Source organism: Hemicordylus capensis, chromosome 4 (assembly GCF_027244095.1).
Source record: "Hemicordylus capensis ecotype Gifberg chromosome 4, rHemCap1.1.pri, whole genome shotgun sequence".
Taxonomy (NCBI): Eukaryota; Metazoa; Chordata; class Lepidosauria; order Squamata; family Cordylidae; genus Hemicordylus; species Hemicordylus capensis.
This window is the reverse complement of record NC_069660.1, coordinates 200,967,968-200,984,392: the sequence shown is the minus strand read 5'-3', so window position 1 is coordinate 200,984,392 and position 16,425 is coordinate 200,967,968. Positions and strand designations below refer to the sequence as shown.

Here is a 16,425-nt window from a genome sequence, read left to right as displayed (position 1 = left end):
TATGGCAGAGGGAACAGAACTTTCTAGCAGCCTAAGTTCATTGAGATTACTCCAAATAAACATGCTTAGGACAGAGATACAAATGCCTTCCTTATCCTTTCGACAGTTATGCATTTATTTACCTGATCACTTACTTACTACATTTATATCCCACTCTTCCTCCAAGGCTATGCTTATCCTCACAACAACCTTGTGAGGTAGGTTGGGAAGAGAAATAAGTGACTGGTCCAGAGTCACTCAATGAGTTTCATGGCTGAATGAGGGTTTGAACTTGGGTCTCCCCGGATATACTTGAGGGCCAATCTAGGCATGAGAGAGGCCTTTTTATTTTTTTCCAAAAAAACAGCGAGTTCAGGGCCACAGTATGGAGGTCGGGGGAGGAAGCAGGTTCAGCCCTTTGCTCCTGCACCATTTTCCTCACTTACCTCACCTCTTCAAAGTTCCTATCAGCCACTGAAGGGAAAATCTATGGTTGCAATTTTTGTATCTATACCCTACACAGCTATCAACAGTTTCGGGGCAATCTGGCTCAGAGCTGCAGCCTGGGAGGTACCCCCTCTCCTGCGCCCCAAATCCAAATTGGACCCCATCCCATCCTGTGACTGCTTTTTTAAAAATAAACTATCGGGAGTTCCAATCAAGGTTCTCCCACCTTGTGCCTAGTTTGGCCCTGAGAACTGATGGAAAGATGTCTCAATTCTTTTGAAGATCCAGCAAGAAAGGAATCTCCTTCCTTTAGATATTGCTGCTTTGCAGTGCAGGGAAATCATCACTGAGTCTCTGCAGTGCAGGGCAGTCATTTTGATCAGAGCACGATCTACTACAACTTAACTAACTTGGCTTTAATGTCAAAGAAATTTTTGATTCCCATCTGTGTTTGGAATGCTAAGTCCAAGCATCACCTTTTTCTTGTCAGAGCAGATCTGTATCCTGGAATCCCCACTTTCCAACCCACCTTAGTCTGTTTTACACTTTGCACTACAGCAGCAAGCCACCTAATAATGACTGTGTTGATTAGACACTGATTGTAGTTTTGGATTCTATTAACTGACATTTGAAATGTAGCAGGATTTAAGACACTGGGTCACTCTTGTGCTCTTGCACATAGGGAAAAAATATATATATACTTGTGGTACCTGCAAAAATGCATCTACAAGTTTAATTCCTCTAGTAATTTTATCTCCATTGAACATATCTTTCTCGTAGCTACTCTTTATTTGGCTCCATAATTAGTCAAAACAATTGGAAATGCTGAACAGATTCAACACCTATTATCTCTCATGCAGCTTTAAACATTGCAAGGAAATAAAAGAATCGGCTTCCTTGTGAGGAACTTACTGTAAGATATACAAACAGGTGCACTGGTTGCTCATTCATAAACTGTTGTTTTCACAAAGTGTGTGCGTGCACGTGCACATGCACAAATACCATAAGGAAAAGCTTGGAAGAGATACAGTGCATATTTTATGTTGCAAATGAAATCTAATAGTCACATTCTGGCTATAATTAAATATTTCTGCATAATACATATATATATTCTGGCAAGGCAGCCGAATTAATCCATGAAATGCCTGCCCACATTGCCAAGGCAAAGGCATTATTAAATGGATTGTTTTGAAACACAGGAAGGCTGGCAAGGTTCTGAGCCTGAACAGATGGAAGATGTATATACCATGAGCGTTTTTGGGATTGGAGGATTGTGTGCAGGCAACAGCCAATGTATCGTTGCTATCCTGGACTTTTCACAGTACTGACTGGGATAGGAGCCCAATAAAGTTGTCAACAGCTGAAGACAGACAATGGTTTTTTAAGGGTGTTCTCTCATTTTCCATGGTGTGTACACATACACACACACACACACACACACACACACACTCACTTTCTCCTACTATTGTGTCTGGCCAAACAGGGTTGGCAGAGGTTTCAAATACTACTAGTGATGGGTGAAATTCCCTATTTTAATTCATAATTGGCTCAGTCTTTCGGAACTTCCCTGGATAACTTTTGGAGATAACTCAGGGTTGTTTTTTCAAGAGCCCCAAAGCTCTGAAAACTCCAGCAAGGGGCACTCCTCTGGGATTACCAGGCCTTCCAAGAGTAATGCTGATGCCTGTCCTATTTCTTGCAACTTGGTAAATTTTGGAAAGCGTGGGGAAGGGGAAAAGAAGGAAATGAGTGACAGAGAAAACCAGAGGAAGCTAGCTTCTTTTCTGGAATGAAGGCTTCTGAGCATATGACCTCACTGCCAATGGAAACTCTGAGAACTGTTAATTTTTCAATTCCTATAAGGAATCTTCCTAAGGATGTTGGTTAAAATAATTCCAATTTAACAAGGGTGTGAGGAAAGGATTTCTTAGAGGAAACAAAAAGGCAGCATTTCCCAGAGTCATAATTTAATTATGAGTAGCCTTTTTTTCTTCCCAATAGTTTTGTGCTACCCAAAATGATAATATAGATGATCTTTTTTCATAACTTTAACTCTTTTTAGTTGTAATTCTGTTTTCAATGCTATCATTTAGTGTTATAAATAACAACATATCTTAACAAATAACTCTTTAAATATTTTTAAAAGTGTTCCAATCAGCACTGTAGCTTCTGAGGATGTTCAGAGGTTTTTCCTGCTGACAGGAATCATGAGAATTTAGGATGAGCCTCAGGTTTTCACCAGTTGTCTCTGTGCTGGTTCTTCCCCTCCCTTTCCAGCCTTTCCAAACTTATAGAGTTGTGAGGGGATGTGGAGGGAAACTGGCAGCAAGGACGAGTTATGGTGGAGGGCTGGTGCTGAGGCATTATTTGCTCAGCTGAAATTCAGAGGAGGGTTGGCTTGGCTCATAATGGCTCAGGAATTTCCAGTCTGGTAGACTCTGTATGCTGAAGTTCCCATTCCCAAAATGTACTGTCATCAACACGACAAAACTCATGCAAAACCTGAGAACAAACAAGAGGGTGGGATAGGTGTGCATAAAATGGACAATGATGTCTCTATCACACTAACCTTCAACTCTTGAGGGGGGGCAATGTCTCTCCAATCTAGCTTTAAAGAAGCAGCAGAGTAGCTATTGTAACGATTCACTGAAAACTCAGCGAGGGCCAGGCACTACACTATATGAGTATATATTACCATTTGGTCTTACTGAGAGTCCATAAAGTGTGCTATGCTTCAAAAGGGGGAGAGGACAGCAAAAATATGAAGAAGGAGGGACTAGGACTGGGTGGAAATAAAGCAGTGTAAAATGGAGAGGGAAGGTCCCAAAAGCCTAGTGTGGACATGTTCTGTTCAATTCCTCTCTCCTTCTGAAAGAGGAACAGAAAGAGAAGGTAAAAATATTTCTTCTCCTGGCAGAAAAGATGATTTAAAAAGAAAGCTTTTCCTGAAGGAAAACTGGTAGTTTTGGATGATCCTACAAGCTTTTGGAACCCTCCAGTAACATGCATTAAAATGCATCCAACCAATCAGAGTTAATCTATTTCCCATGAAGGAGTAATGCTTCTATATGAAGTAAAGTATCAATCTGTTTTACCCTGAGACAAAACTGTTTTATCTGTATCAATCTGTTTTACCCTGAGACAAACAAAGGGCCAACAGCAACTTTAGCATAGTGAAAGCAAGTGAATGCCTGCACAGTTAGGTACATCCATCAGATGTGGACCTACTAAAATCAGGAGTAGACCACATACTGCAACTTTATGGAGGCAGAAGGGTTATCAAGTCACAGCAGGGCTGCTATTGAAAACCTCTAAAAAACAACAGACTTCCAGATGTCTGTCCTGTATGGACTGTTCATATTTCAGGTATAGACCACAGCATTTATGATGAACCAAGCTTTACCATATATATTGGTCAAGGCAAAAATAAGCGTGTGAACCAACTTTTATCAGACCTGCCTTTACTCTTAAAAATATGTTCAAAAATTTTAAAAAGACGGCTTCTGGGGGCAGCAAAGAGCAATAAGAAGTATGCTTCCTATATTTAAAAAGAAAAAAGAAACAGGGCTGCCACATAAAGTCAATTAATCAGTCAGATTAATTGATTAATAAACTTTTATTTGACTTAAAAGCTGGCCTTGATAAATTGGGCATGGTTTAAAATATATATCGTTTTTTAAACAAGTACCTATAGGAGCCATAGAAGGCAGGGAAAGCCATTTCTAAGATGATGACAGCTGTGAAAAAAGAATAACATTTTAAAATGTTGTTTCCTCAAAAGCGATCACTGAGATTGAACTGACTCTTAAACTCATATTATTAATCAACTCAGATTTTTGGAAGGATAACTTATTTTGTAGAACAACAACGTTATGCCCACTTCTGAAAACTGAAATTGCAGAGTGGAAGAATAATTTCTGAATTATAGAAATTGCTTGTGTAGGAAAGTAATGGGTTATAGTCTGTAATGTTCTGAATTAGGAATATTGATTATGCTCTAGGAATGCTGTGGAATAAGGGAAACCTATTAAAATAAAGAACATCTGAGAAGCCCCATTTGTACATAGTTTTCATACCACTGAAGATATGTGAATGTTGCCATTGTCTGCAGTGAGACACTGTGCCTGAGGAGTAGGTTCCTCAAGAATGTGCCTGAGATGTAGGTGGCATTAATATGCTGAATGTCACAGTTTACTAGTGTCCAGCATGGCCACAGTGCTGCACTGAGCAACACTGCCCATCTATGCACAGTGCTTCTGATTTCACACCATTTAAAAACAAAAAGGATGCCAACAATCAACAGAATCTGCATTAAATCGGCTCATGAGTCTTAAAAACAGCATTGTGGCCACAAGTTAGTTAATGGCTTTTTGTCATAAGTATAAGGACTAGTGACATAAGGCAAAATTCAACTGAAATTAAGCATTGTGAATTCCCACTGCTTTTTCTTACAGAAATCAATGGAAATTCAATACACTTAATCTTGGCTGAACAGTGCTCCCTTTTTTAAAAACCAAAAGTTCTAACATTCTTGATTATAGTAAAAGGTGGTTGTTGTTTTTTTAGGTCTTATGAAACATTCTATCTTACAATAATACAGAAGATATTGCTAGATTTCATAACTTTTAAAATGAGGCATGGCAAGGTTGCAGTGTGCCTTGAACAAAAGTGAAGATGGGCCTCTACTGCCCCTGCCTTCCTCTTTAGAGAGGTGCAAGGAGGAAAGCAAAGAACAAGCTCAGAGGCCCAGGGACATTTGCCCCTTCCTTGTTTACTTGTAGCTATGTCCCCGTTTTAAATACTGTGCAGAATACATTTACTGAGGGGAAGACTTCCTGTTACTTTTGAAGCAAATGATGCTAAATAACTTGCCCACGGTCACATAGGAAGTTTGTGTCGACAGCAAAAAACTATGCAGTTATCAAAATGTCCACCTCCAAATGAACAACCCAACCTTCAATTCCCTGGCTAACAATTTTCAAAGGGAATGTGAGAATGAACTGCTATAACAGTATTTAAAGATTTTTAAAAGCCACATACAACAAATAAATAACGTTTTCTGCAGGCTCCTTGTTTGAATCATGATCTGGATACTTTGTATTTATTATTCAGTATTCAAAGGGGGGAAGGAAAAGGACTGAAAATCTGTTTGTGTACCTTTTTGTCACGCAAATGAGGTAGACACTAGACAGCAGCTGAGTCAAAATACATTCTTGAAAGAATCATACATTCCAAGTTGAGTCACCCTACCCCAGACCCCTGATTCACTCAGAACCTTAAGAATGGGATGCCAAGGCAGAAACCAATAATGCAGTGAAATGTGCTTATGCCAGAATTCCATGTTTTCCCTAATACACAACTTTAACAGAGCTAAGAACCAATATTTAAAGTGCAAGTCAACTCCTGCACCAAGTCAGCTGTACAGATCAATTTTCTAGCACAAAGAATAGCAAACAGTCAATGGACTCTGTGTGTGTGTGTGTGTGTGTGTGTGTGTGTGTGTGTGTGTGTGTGAGAGAGAGAGAGAGAGAGAGAGAGAGAGAGAGAGAATGAATGGCAAGTATAAAATCCTATCTCAAAAAAATGTCCAATATTGAAACATATTGGTTATTGAAACTAAATTCATGTAGGTGCACCAAGAGAGCCAGAACACCCTTCTAGGATTACTCTATTTTTTAAAAAAATATATTCAATAAAGACATTGGGAGAAAACCAACTTTAAACCAACAGGAACCAGAAGACATTATATTAAGTATATCTGCTTTATTTTTGTATAATTTCACAGGTCAAGGAGTAAATCCAGTTAAGGCAAAAGTAAATTAAATATGCCATAACTTGGGCAAGTTCATAAATGCATACTTGCCCACTAGAGGTACTCATTCTTGATCTGTGCCTTTTGGTGTTTTCCTCCTGTCATATTATACAGAATTTCTATAGATTCCTCTCAAGGAAGGAAATTGCTGTCATCCTCACACAATGTGTGAAGAAGATCCACACCTGGGCCTGATACAATTGCTCTGTATGAATGCGACCATTATTTATATACTGCTTTTCAACAGAAAGTTCCCAAAGTAGTTTACATAAATATAAATAGATAAATAAAATGGCCCCCTGTCCCCACAGGGCTCACAATCTAAAAAAGAAACATAAGGTAGACACCAGCAACAGCCACTGTAGGGATGCTGTGTTGGGGATGGACGGGGCCAGTTGCTCTCCCCCTGCTAAATAAAGATAATCACCACTTTAAAAAGGTGCCTCTTTGCTCAATTATCAGGGGATAATTGTACCACCAATTTGATTTATACTCCACTCCTAAAACGGACTGGGCCAGCAGCAGATCAGACCTTGGAAGGTTGCAAGATACAGCTACATTCATGCAACATCACACATTGTGACGTTGGGCTGGTTTTGCAGTGATATTTACATGATGCCACAGACAGTGCACTTGGATTCAGGATAATATCTACCTTTTCATTTTTTCAATTGCTCACAGTTTCATCTGGGATTCAGAAACAATGTCCTCATAATGAGCTTTAATACTGGGAGCCAGCATTAAAAAAAAAAATCAATATCAGAATGACATCACAACAGGAAACGAGAGGAAGAGAAAGAAAGATTTCTGGGCAAAATGGATCACAATATTCTGCTGCACAACTGCAACTGTACAAGTTCTCCACTTATAAAAGGACTCAGTTTATCATGGTGAATGGAGCACAAGGTTTCATGATCCAACTAAGATATGTTCACATCCCAGATAATCTATGAAAAAGAGTCTATTAAAAAAAGTCTCCACTAAAAAGAGATGAAAATACAGAGAGAAAATTAATGTCTTAGGAAATGGAAAAACCTGTCAGTGGATCATTAGTTCCATGTAGGAGTCATGAAAGCAGACCTACAGTCTGATAACACACCTTGCCTGTTCAAAACTTCCATCAAGTTTTCAAAAGTAGTTGACTCATATATGGCAGAGAGAAAAAGAAAGCTAGACATTTCCCTCAATAGATGTTCCTGAATATATATGCATTTTTAGGAAGCTAACAGCTACAAAATGCAACTTTCCTTTTCAGAGGCGGGGGGAGGAAATTACTCTTTAGATGCAGGTGAATGCTTGCACAGGGAATTTGATGTAGGGGTGAGGAAATGGATGTTGAGATGCATTTTTTAAACAGATAATGCGGTTTTAACTTATTTTGTTTAAACAATAGATTAGAGATGCAAAATTTGTTGGCTTGCCCTGAGATATGTGATATCAGGAATCTGGTGTGAAAGCTGCTATAAAGAGGAACTAGCAAGTCCCCAGAGGGGACACTAGCTTTCAAAAGCCTCAAATCGCTGCAGAGGATAACTGCAGGGAGCCACAGACTGAAGCATTTCCACTTGGCTTTAAGACATTTTTCTGCCACTGACTGTTATTTCTGAGGAACCAGTTACTTTTGATTGCAAATTGCTTGAAATTTGGGGCAGAGTATTCCTGGTGCAAGAGATAAGTGCTAGAACCCTGCCCGATAACATCAGAGAGCAGAGATTCAGTCCTGCAGTTATTTATTAGCAGATTTGAGCTGCTTAAAGGAGCCCATTTAATCAGATGTTTTCAGTGTGACAGCCTGATGGAAACCAGCATTTATATCTGGTGGTGGTGGTGGGGAAGAAATCTGCTTGATCTCATCCCACCAGACTCATCTGCACATTCCACACCCTCTTTTCCACACTGAAAGTGATTGCCTCAATCACTCCTACTAAAAAAGAGGGACTAGGAATATAAGGAGGGGTAATACTCCACTATCATCACCTTGGTGTGGAGTCAGTGTTAATCAGATTTATAAAACACTGAAAGTTCTGTGCAAACACTTCCTGGAGGAATCTAAACATGTTGTTGAAATGTTAGTCCTGGCTGCAGGGAAAATATGTATCTGGTGAATATATACATGTACATTCCAGACAAATTCTTTCCTGGTATACATTGTCAGATGTGGCCCCTACATAATGAGAGAAGAGTAATTACATACTCTGCATGTACACAGCATATACACCTAACTGTGGGGTTCTTCCTAATGTAGTCTTGCATCAATATCTGGCATCTTCTGTCTTGCACAATTTTGCACAGTATCTTGTGTATTAAACGGCGTCCACAGTTTTTGCACGCAAGTTTCAGAGCAGTGAGCCCAATCTGCATATGTCTCTTTTATTAGATATCCGATGTACACTATTCCATCTACGGAGCGGCTAACATAGTACGCAATGAATGGCACATTCACATAACAGTTAGGTGTATACTATAGAGAGCTGCATCAGCCTCATTTCAAGACTTTTACTTGTCTGACCAATGAATGACCTCACCCTCTTAGAAGAGATCTGGCTAAAGAGCCCACCCTTCTTTTGGATAACAACACTTTAAATTGTAGGTATCATAAAGAGGTATCTCCCATTCCCTTTCTGGCTAAAGGCAGCAGAGGTGCTGCTGGGGTGAGTGTAATTTTGGCCATTAAACTTCTTGATCCTTGAATGTCACCAGGAGTTACCCTAGATGAACATCCACTTGCACTTACAAAGTACTGCATTTAACTCTCCATAAAATATGGATTTTATTGCAGCACTGTTGAGACCTCATTCCACAGCTGCTGACCTCCATGGTACAGTATCTGCCTATCTCCAGACTCAGATTCTGGAATAAAAATGTTCGTTCTCTCTCTCTCTCTCTCTCTCTCTCTCTCTCTCTCTGTACAAATATGCACACTTGCACATGTATATGATAGGAATGCATCCAGAGCGCTCCAACATATAGAGTTTAACCAGAGACATGTTTTACCCTAGTCTTACATTTCCTATAATTGCTAAACTTCTATAGCCCATCTATTCACCTTACACACCAACCTTTCTTTAATATGCAAAAGACTGCAAATTTTGCTGCTTTGGTAGCATCTCCTGCAACTCCTCCAGCTCTCCTGACTTCTTCCTCAAAGGAAGACCTAATTTCAAATTGTGCACCCGCTCTGGATCAACATTTCCCCCCAATAACTTTCCTTTTGCCTAATGAGATCAAGATCAGATCTGAGAATAGTTTTCCCCTTCTCATTCATCTAGTTTATAAAAAGGTTACAAATAAGGGTGGTGGGGGTGGGGTGAGGTGTTAGGGATATATATTGGGGAGTCTAACGGGGTTACTAGCAAGAGAAATATTCCAGAGGTCAGCACCTAAAACTGAGAGCATGAATTGCTCCCATACAGCCGGCATCCCATTCATGCACCAAAACCCATCCCCTGCCTAAAGAGCGCATAGCTGTCCATGTGCTACTACGGTGCCCCCATAGTAACGGACCTGCCAACTTTTGCAAATAACAGGGTTTCATTAGCATTTGAAGCAGACCAAACAAGAAGAGGGGGAAGGGAGGGGCACACACACACACACACACAGACAGACAATACACACACACACACACTCCAGACTCAACAAACCAAGACAAACAGAGGGGAAGCATCTGCTACCATTTCCAGGCTGCTTGAAACAAGCGCAAAGCCTCGCTTCCTTACCGGTAAGAAGAGAAGGAAAAAGGATGAGTCAAGCGGCTCAGCCTCAAAGAGTCAGGAATAAACAGGGGGCCAGCGCTGGTAGCAACGGTGCCGCTTCTCTGCCTGCCTGCCTTCCTCCTCCACTGCCGCTGAAGCTACTTGCATGGAACTGGGGCTCTGGCTCTTTCTCGTCCAGCATCACTTTCAAACTCTGGCTTGGGCTGCAGCGAAGCCGAAAGGGCTCTCTGTCTGCTCGGCTTCCATTCAGTGCTCCTGATTAATTGAGGGAAATGAAAGAGGGGGAGGAATCTCTCTCTCTCTCTCTCTCTTATATACTCTCGCTTCCTCGCTCTGCCTCTTCTTTCTCTCTCGGGCGCACACACACACACGCACTGCGCGCGAAGGGTAGTGCGGCTCTTGCCGCCGCCACTGCCGCTATTACTGCTGCGCCTCTGGAGCTGCGGCTCGGTATGGGCAGGTTAAGGGCTGAGGAACAAGAAAGCAGACACTTCCAGGCATCCAGCGATTTGCAAATGAATGCGGTGGGAGGGGACGAGGAGGAGGGCTTTGTGGAGGACCTCCCCCTCCCCGTGACAGAAAAAAAATATATATATATTTATCAATATATAAATATATATATAACTGGCTTCTTCTTTTGATGTCTCAGGACCTGCCCTCCCTCTCAGCTGCTGGTTGCGAGAATATAAAAGGCAAACGCGGCCGGGTGGAGGCTGCGGGGAAGGTGGCGACTGCCTTATAACCTGTCAGAGAGGTGTGCGATGTTTCAGCTCAGTCTCACCTCCATTCATAACCACCACCCCCACTCCTCGGTGGTAACTTTTAAAGGCTAGACTCGCCCACACAATCGGTGGCTGCTCTTATAGCCCTGGAGCAACAACTCCGTTTCGAGTTTCTTCTTGTGGTCTGCCTCACGGAAGGAATACGACGGCGGATATTTAGATGACGCTTTCCCACAAAAGTCCCCAAAGCGATTTATATAGATAGAAGTCAATCCAATCCAATCTTCCAATCTTTATTACAGTCATAGACCAGAGTACAAAAACACAAAAAAGAACAGACACAGAAAAACAGAAAACATAAGAACAAATCAAGATCAAACATTTGAAAACCTGAACGGATTTTACAAATTATATAAAAGTACCTGGCCACTCTATTAATAACATTCTCATCAGGATTGGCTAATAAAAACTTCAGATAAAAATCATCAGGATGCCCTATAAAATCAGTCAGCAAAGGGGAGATTAATCCTAAATGGGCATCCCTATCAAAATCACAATATAAAATAGAATGTGCGCTGTTCTCCACTTGGCCCGTACCACAGGGACATATGTAAGCGGGAAAAGGAGTGCCTGAGGAGTGCCTCAGATAATGTGGCAAAGTTCTGTTTTGTGGCGTCGAAGCTCCGTAAAGACTGTATTAGTAATTTGAATAGTTTGTGATTTTGTTAACTTTTGAAATTTTTGAATGTGCTTATTAATGCTATTAATTGTTATTGTTTGTTAATCTGGTCTGTGACTACAATAAACATACTACCCTCCAAAACAACGGAGGGGAGGACGTCCAGACGCGCTAAAGTCAAAGCGTGTCTAAAATTGGGACTAGAAGTCAATCAATCAAATGGGCTTCCCAAGGGCTCGCTGGCCTAGAACAGGGCCTTGGTTCCCCAAGGGCTCGCTGGCCTAGAAAAGAAACAGGTACCAGCAGCAGCCACTGGAGGGATCCTGTGCTGAGGATGGATAGAGCCAGTTGCTCTCCCCCTGCTAAATAAAGAGAATCACCACTTTTGAAAGGTGCCTCAGCACAGGATTAATGAGTTCTTAATCAGATCTGGCGGTGATGGTACTTGCCATTTATACAGTGCTTTTTGAGCACTCAGAGTACTTCATTATCTCAGTAACCTTTACAACAGCCCTGTCAGGTAGGCTGTATTATCATCCCCGCTGTGGCAGATAAAAGCTGCCTGGGAGAGAGATGTTCCATCTCTCCATGCAATTATATGGTAGCAGAGCAGCACACTGGCTGGAACGGAGATGTGCAAATGCACTGCATCTCACATGAAGGAGGGGCTTGTCAATTATGGACTGAACGGTTCCAGTGCTTTTCGATAGGCAGTGCAGACATTCAGCTGTGATTGATCAAGTATGAGTTTTTGTGTGATGTGTGTACTTGAATGAATCAGCCTAAAAATTCAGTTATTATTTTAAAAATAACGGTTTACAGCAGGGACATTGTAGCAAATTCCTGCTTTGGACGGGGGGGGGGGGGGGGGTTGGACTAGAAGATCCCCAAGGTCCAGAGGTGTAACTAGGAAAAATAGTGGCTAGGGCAAGCACTGAAATTGCACCCCTGTCCAAACAGGAATGATGGGACTTGTAGTCAACAATATCTGGAAATCCCTGTTAAAAGGAACACTGTACCATCTAGACATGGTTGTTGATCAAAACCTGAAAACATGAGCCATCTCTGTAAAAGACCTAGAACAACAGTCAGGAGTTATGTGAGGATTCCAAGTGTCATTTTCTCTGTCTCCTCTCATGCTTTTTAAAAAACATGACTTTGTCCTAGAGGATCGCCTGCCCAAATAGCCACTAGCAAAATAGGGGAAGAAGAAGGGGGGCGGTCTATAAACCAGTGAATGATTCCTGCCAGCCTTTGTCTTATGATGACTGTTGGCTCATGATGGGGTATATGTGCATTCACCACACTAGTGCTTACTTTGACACCAAGAGGGAGGAGGATACATTAGTTTGCCACACTAGACAGAGGTATTTGCAACAGGAGCAGACAGCCAAGTTCTGCCAGGGCCAAAACCAGCCCCTGCCAAACTAAGAAATCATTGTAATTTGCCCCTTCCTGTCACAAGCAGTGTGCTGTTCTTTTATTATTGACTAACTCTCAGATATCCCAGTCATGGATGGAAAATTCACGGTCAATTTACAAGAGATACATTTTCTACATGGAAGTTTCTTCTGTGCAGGTGTTGTGCAGAAACCCATGTGTAGTGACCGCCAGGGGCATAGCAAGGTTGGAATAGGCCAAGATGAGATTTTAAAATGGGCCCCCAGCCCCTCAAAGTCCAGGGCCTCCACACATCCCAGGCCCCCAAGGATTTTAAGTCTGATATTTCAAAATAAGTATGCTGCCTGGAAATACATTTCACTGAATACACACATGCACACTTCATATTATATAGTGATATACATTGAGTACTATATATTTGTGCTACTTTTAAGGCCTAGAACACACTAGCAACGCTAATTATTAAAATGGCCCCCTTGCTGCAGATTAGCAAAGGAGACTTTCAACCATGCAGGGTGAGCCTATGTTTGTTTTCTCAGAATTCTGAACAAATTCAGTCAAGTTTGATTCCAGGAGGTTTTTCACACGAGGCTTTTAAAGCCCTTTAACACACATCTCCTCTGGAATGGAGGTGCTGCATTCACATGTTGGCCAGATTTACCCTGAAGTCCCTGCAAGTTATTGGAGATAGGTTCACACACAAGAAAAATAAAATAAAATAAAAGCACAACACATGCTTCACAGTTCTCACTCAGACCTTTCTGGGTTGCAAAACAACTTGAACATAAGTGCTTCTGGGTTGCAAAACAACTTGAACATAAGTTCATTTATAAATGAATGAAAGAATGAATGAATGAATGAATATTTGTTCCAGAAGTTTTTGTAATTTTCTGACATGAAACAAGCCACTTATAGGCCTTAGATAGTTTTTGTTTTTAAAGCTAGCACATTTTCCAGTCTGTTTTAAATTAAATATTCAGAGACTTCTCAGTCTTGCCCCACCACCCATATCAAAGCCCTGTGGCAAGCAGATCCCTATATATGGGGGTAACCACAAAAAGGAATTCACAGCCTACCTTGCAAAGGCTGTGCTGGATGGTCTGGTCTGCTGCAGGGAGGGTCTGCTGCAGGGAGCTCTGCCAGCCTCCTTCCTGGCTTGCTGGGGCCTGCTGAGTTCAGGCTTCAGGGAGGCCTACTCGGAGGCCTCTCTGGAAGCCCCGCCAATCAGCTGAGAGGCGGGGAGAGAAGAGCTCTGCAGATCCTAGGCCGGAGCTGGAGGCAAGTGGCTGAGGGGCCCTGGAGCTGGGCAGGTGGGCAATGGGGTGGGGGTGGCAGGAACTGGGGTGGCGCCCCTACCTCAGTGGCGCCTAGGACACGTGCCCTGCCTGCCCCCCCAGTTCCGCTTATGCCAAGGTCCCTTCTAGTTCTAAAACTCTATGATTCTCTATTTCAGTGAGATAACTTGTAGAACAGTGCTTTAAAAATATATATCTACACTGTTAAAGTAATGAATGTATAACCTGAACAATATTAGGAATTTCAATTTGCCCCTTACACAGAAATGACAGACAATTCACAACATGCCTAGTATCCGAAGCTCCTCAGGCAGTATTGCCCAAATAGCTGAACGCTGATCACACCATTTTCGGGGGGGGGGGGAGCGGAGATATGCTGACTTTGACACACAACCCCCCCCCCCGCCATCCAATATTTTATTTTATGGAATAAAATTTTATTATATTTATTTTCACATATTATGAAACCAATGGAAGCTTTAGGAATGTGCACAAAGCCGATTGGCCCAGTTCGGTTCGAGTACGGACCAGTCACCAGGCATATTCATTTTTGCACACCCCTGAATACTCCAGGCTCAGCTTGAGTTCGAGCCCCTCCCCTGCCCTTCAGGCTGTTAAGGCCCGTTTTTTAGCCTTTCTGGCCCTCTCCTGGCTCATGGCAGCCTTTGCATGCCCAGCAGTGAGAGTTTTTATTATTATTATTATTATTATTAAATAATATAATTCACATTTAGAACCCCTGAACTGGCAGGGGGGGGGTTGCTTCGAAGTCAAGCTGAACCGAACCGGGCCCTGTTTGGCTTGAGGACAAGCCATCAAACAGGCCCGGTTTGATAGCAAACCGGCTTGACTTCAAGCCGGTTCGCACATCCCTAGGAAGCTGTACCCACCTACAACTTCTGTGGAAGTAGCCAGCAAGCCCAGCCCCCATGCCAATGTGACCTATAGTTCTATTATCTACAGATACAGCATGTGTTTGCAACGATAAACACTGTACTCAGGGAGACATCCTTCCTTTGAATGAAATGCTGAGCAACCAGCACCCTCAGCCATGGGGTGGATCTCTCCTTCAGAAGGAAGAGCTACACAACACATTGGGGTGGCCTTGTATAACACTTTCTTTATACTATGTATGGGTGTTTTACAATTGGCAGTGTGATCCTGTCTGTGAGATTTCTTTAACTTTCCATATAAAGGGGGGGGGGAAGCAATCATAACAACAATTAAATGATAACTTTGCTCTTTAAAGTTTCTTTCTTAACACAAGCAACAGAATTTACAAAATGAATTTTTAAAAGGTTACAGACTTGTTCAGATGCATATGTCCAAGCAGGTTTTTCCTTTTGGTGTTGTTTTTGGCTTGTTTAGAGTTCTTTCTTTGGTGTTAAGATACAGTCTATTTCTGTCTCCCCTTCTGAAAAGCCTGAAAATAATAAATATAGCCTTAACAAATAACCAGCAGGGGAGCTCTCTCTGCAGGGACTTCTCCAGCAGGCCTCTGGATCTTCTGAGGAGGATAGTGGCTTTTTTACCATATATGGTAATCCCAATTCAACTTGCAGCTGCTGGACAAGCCTATATCACCTGTTATTTTAACCCTTAAAGAGCACTTGCTGTGCTCCTGTGGGAATTGTACCTGGGTACAGCATTCATGGTTTTCATAATGTGTGAACATGGCTTGTGTAAGAACTTTATGCATTTAAAAGAGCCTACCTGCTGTGTTCCAGAATGGATATGCACTTGTCTTCTCTGAAGGAATTCTGCTGTACCTGTGGATCAGCAGTCAGTGAGTTGATCCAGTCACATCTAGTGCAGAGATATGCACCCCTGCTGACTGAGCAAAGAGATACCTTTTTTAAATGGTGATTCTCTTTATTTACAAATATGAATGTGACAAATATTTAGTCGGGGGAGAGCAACTGGCCCTATCCATCCGTAGCACAACATCCCTCCGTTGGCTGTTGCTGGTGTTTACTTTATGTTTTTAAATTGTGAGCCCTTTGGGAACAGGGAGCCATTTTATTTGTTTGTTTATTTGTTTATTTTTAAATCACTTTGGGAACTTTTGTTGAAAAGTGGTATGTAAGTATTCTTCATATTCATATTTGTAAATGACATGACCAGCTGATGAAAAGGAGGTGAGGGAAAGCAGAGGGATGTGTGTGTGGGTCACCAAAAAACTGAACCAAAAAGAGAGAGGAGGTGCATAAAATATGTTTGATACAAAATCACGGTGCGTTTTGAGTATACACTCTTCATCAGGGAGAAAATGATCAAGAAACAGCAGTGTTCAAAAAGATACTGCAAGCTTTGCATCATGTTCATGCAGTATCTTTTAGAATACTGTTATTTCTTGATCATTTTCTCCCTGATGAAG

At 41.8% G+C, this 16,425-nt stretch overlaps 1 protein-coding gene across 5 annotated transcripts in view; it reads right to left on the bottom strand.

The window, feature by feature from the left end:
- LOC128324989 (cadherin-6) overlaps positions 1–15,531 on the bottom strand; it is a 278,253-nt gene extending 262,722 nt beyond the window's left edge. For 2 of the 5 annotated variants that reach the window (XM_053250290.1, XM_053250293.1), the window contains exon 1: positions 15,356–15,531. The gene's annotated coding sequence lies outside the window, so the exon portion shown is untranslated. Of the gene's footprint in view, positions 1–9,954; positions 10,440–13,829; positions 13,977–15,355 lie in introns of those variants that run through there. The other 3 variants (XM_053250288.1, XM_053250292.1, XM_053250289.1) reach the window with 2 other exon arrangements.
- Between the last annotated feature and the right edge of the window lie 894 nt (positions 15,532–16,425).